This window comes from Helianthus annuus, chromosome 15, assembly GCF_002127325.2.
Source record: "Helianthus annuus cultivar XRQ/B chromosome 15, HanXRQr2.0-SUNRISE, whole genome shotgun sequence".
NCBI classification, from domain to species: domain Eukaryota; kingdom Viridiplantae; phylum Streptophyta; class Magnoliopsida; order Asterales; family Asteraceae; genus Helianthus; species Helianthus annuus.
This window is the reverse complement of record NC_035447.2, coordinates 42,089,936-42,094,269: the sequence shown is the minus strand read 5'-3', so window position 1 is coordinate 42,094,269 and position 4,334 is coordinate 42,089,936. Positions and strand designations below refer to the sequence as shown.

At 30.8% G+C, this 4,334-nt stretch overlaps 1 long non-coding RNA gene across 1 annotated transcript; it reads right to left on the bottom strand.

Moving 5' to 3' along the window:
- Positions 1-224: 224 nt before the first annotated feature.
- Positions 225-2,243, bottom strand: LOC110864176. The gene is made up of 3 exons (XR_002549699.2): positions 2,118-2,243; positions 1,537-1,603; positions 225-421 (listed from the first exon to the last, which is right to left on the bottom strand). It is a non-coding gene; the product is annotated as an uncharacterized LOC110864176 (long non-coding RNA).
- Positions 2,244-4,334: the final 2,091 nt, after the last annotated feature.

Sequence of the window (4,334 nt, the reverse complement as noted above, 5' to 3'; positions counted from 1 at the left end):
TATAATATATAAATGAATAAAAAAGAAAAATGTAAAAAGAATATGATAAGTATATATATCTGTGTGTATTTTTTATATATATTTTAAAAAATAACATAATTTTTCATTAAATTGTAAGACCCTTACATTCACTTTATAATTCATATGATATACAATGCATTCATTATAAAAACATCGACGAAACGACATTTATACAAAGTTTGAAAACTTTCAACGATGCTTACTAATGTTTCAAGCTATATCGTCATAATAAAACCTAATTAACTTGCAAAACATTTAAACCATATTTGCAAAAGTTTGATAAAACATTACTAAAGTATTGTTTAACAAAAGACATAATTTCTTTGCGGAAGCTTCTTTTACGTGCGTGTTCGGTTCTCTTTAGGAGCTTGATCTTCATCCGCAAGTTCGTTTCAATTACCTATGACCAAAACCATTAAAATGTTAGCCAATATTGTTTATAATAAGTTTTAATAAGTTATTAGAACCAATATAAAGCAACAGCAACAAAATTATGAGTTTTTAACCCGTCGCGTGGCGCGACGGGGAGGTATGTTAGGTATCACGTGACGCGACTAAGCTCGCGGGCCGCGACAGAGATGTGTCTTCTCGTCGCGTGGCGCGAGAGCGTCATTTGACAGAAACCTTTGGTTCAGAGCTGCACTTTTACTTGCCAAACTTGTTTATACGAAAATGGACATAACTTGTCCAATATTGATCCGAATTAAGTTCCGTTTCTTCCTACGTGATAGTAATTCGATCATCTATAATATGGAATCATAATCCAACATCTGAATTTACAACTTTCTTAAATTTCAGCTTTTGGCTTATAATAAATTTTAATTTATTTTGACCCGTTTAAGTTTCAAATATCACTATTATCCTAAATAGTTTTCATTTTGCACTAGCCTTACCATATGAGTATCTCCTATTCGTAAGGCATTATTCATAACTTTATACGTCCGTTTGACTTAAATGCAATACTTGTTTGACCCATTCGACTACAACTAGTCGAACCTTTATTTCATAATTTCCTTCATATGAAACATTGAAATTTTAGTCATACTCAAACTGAGTTTTTGACTATAGGCCTGCATTTCCTATTCTCGGATAATGCATTTTATGACTTTTCACCCATAACCGGGTATAATTTCGGAGTCATTTAGCATAAAACCTTTCCGGTTTACATCAAGACTCACAATTGACCCATTCGGTCTTTTTAACGATATCCGTCGCTTTCACACAACTAAAATATCATAGTTTTAGTTGTTTTGACCCGTTTGGTTTTACTAGCGAAATCCATCGCTTTCTATCTACCAAACATTCGTTATTCGAGTCATTTTGGCCCGTTGAACATTATAGTGGAATCCACCACTTCTACATTTTTACTTATCACTATACTCTAGTGATTTCGGTCGGTTAGTACATACGAAATCCTCCGTTTTAGTAATAACCAAACTTCATAACGAGAAATTATTATTCAAATAACTAAACATAAGATACTAATGAAATTTTACGAAGCATATAGCCGCGTACCTTTAAAGCTTTCCTTTCAAGCGGTTATCTATCCCACCTTGATTACTCGATGATCCACCCAAACTGCCTATAGAATTCAATTCGAGCATATTACTTAGAAACCATGTTTTAAGATTCGACACTAAATGCTTCTAGCTAATCAATTAAGTGACTCTATCAGATTTCTCACTTATTTTAAATTCATTTAAGCATTTTTTCGAACACCTTGTAGGCGAAATTAGTATACTAACACTATTATGTTCATGATTAATGATTTTAACCATGATAATTCATCATATTCTATATCATATGTATCATAGGCATAAAGAACATATAGAATTGTGTCCTAACTATCAAAGAACATCAATTCATCACTATTATCCAAGTGTTCATCCTTTTTACTCAAAACCCATATACTACATATATGATAAATCATCAATTCATTAGATTACGATGCAAATTCACTAGTTTCTTATCTAGGGCTTGTTCCTAGACTTGTAATCATATCAATTTTGCCATAACACAATTCAATTCTTCAATAATTTCATTTATGAGAATTCAAGAAGAATCAAAACATCACCAAAGATAAATTTTGAACATACCTTGTGATCCTCTAACTACAATGATCATGAATTAGCTTGAATTTGATTTCAAATAAATTTCCTTCTTTGATTTTGAGAGGTTTTGATGAGATTAAGGTTGAAGAAAGGAACCCTCTGTTTTTCCTGGGTTTTGTTTGAGTACAGGACACACACAAAGTGTGTTTTTGATATTTATCTAGTGTTTTAAAAACACAACTTTCAAATATGTCAATTTTAACCCCTCTAGTTTTTAAGATATATATATGGTTAGAATCTCTTGATTTCCCATCTTTTTATAACATGTATTTAACTAGGTTAATTAATCCTACTTTTATTTCCACTGGTTTATTTTTAATATTAGTAATTATACATGTATACATGCATATATAATTTACTATTTTAGGGGTGTTACATAAATTTTATATACTAATATTATTTATATTATATATATATATATATATATATTTATATATATATATATTATATATTAATATATGTTTGTTTATATTTTTATGACATTTATATTTTTATTTTGCTTTTTGTATATAAAATTAGTTTTTGGATCAAAATGGCAACAAAACAAAACATATGTGTAATCTAACCAAAAATACCCTTGAGTTAACTAACAGTTTGTGACAGAGTTAATGGGTTGGATGAAAATGGTAAGAAAATGAAAAACTCAGGGATCCAGAGAAGAAAAAAATTATTTGAACTAAAATGACAATTTAAGACAAATCTTAGGGACTAAAATTGCAATTTACGAAAATGATGCATGCCTACATATGTATATGACCGGGAAGAATCATGAAATTTAAAATGCATAGAAATTAGAAATATATATGTAAATTGTAAAAATAAATTTTTGGAATTTCGGGATGTTGATTATAGTTTCTCATTTGCAAACTGAAACCAATTAGCCTCTAGTGTAAGTTGGAATTGAAATGCTTAATATGAGACTAACCTTTGATTAACTCAAATATGATTCAAAACATCATAGTTTGTAAAGTAATGATCATATAATAATAGCTATCCAAAAGATAAATGATTCAAGGAACGAAAACGTTACATCCCGGAATTGTTAATAATAGTGCGTAAACGCAATTATACACAATATATCAAATAATTAAGAAAATTGATAACTAAATGATGGTATGTATACATCATATTTAGAAAAATGAATCGATTAAAACTATAGGAACGAAGTATAAATTAAAAATGGTAGGTATACATCAAATCGATTAAATCATAGGAATGAATTTAATGTATCTTTTAAGCCATTCATATTCTTAGGCTATATGTTATGGGATCTTAGATTTAGATGAGGAAAAAAATGTTGCCACGTAGGTTACCATGCACACGTTTTTTTCGGCTTGATAGAAAACTTGGTTTATGATTACGTAATTATTATTTAAACATTATTACTATTATTACCATGTTAGTTTATATTAACAAAATAATTAAATATTGTTAAAAAGACACGTGAAATTTTAAATGAAAAAACAACTAAAATAAAAAGAAAGGAAAAACCCATGTATGGAAAACTCATGTATAACTCCCATCTGCATATCACACTCAACAGTGAAACAGTCGTCTTTCTCATTGAATCTTCAGTGTTCATTGCAATAAAAACAAAGATCCAGTAACTAAACTAAACTACATTGATTTCAATTCACCATAACAACTCACCATCGCTAACAGTGGCTATTCCTCCAGCCGGCATAGAACTTATTTGCCAACTTTAGAATGTCTAATACCAGCATAATCTCTAAACCCAACAAAATATAAGTGAAATCATATAAACATCAAAACCCGGAAAAACATTTCCAACATCTTCAGCGGCCAAAAAGATGAAATGAACGTTGTTAGAAAAGCTTAACGGTGACGATTTCCGGCACAGGCCCATTTGCTACGCTGTTGCGGTAGGTGATCCCACATCCACTTTACAACGGTTATCCGTTCCAAAGATGATCAACTTGGAATCAGACTTGTTAAACCAAGTGAAACTTTCAGACAAAATCGCCACCATACGGTTATCCATGCATCTAGAAGCTTACACAGGTATTTCACCAATCATGTCATTCACGTCCTGACAAATTACAACATTGGCAATATTCTAGCAAGACCAGAAATATCAGGAAGGTTAGCAAAGCGGGCCATCGAATTGGGAGGCCACAACGTGGTTTTTGGACCAAGGCCAACAATTAAAGGTCAGGTGCTAGCTGATTTCCTCACAGAAGT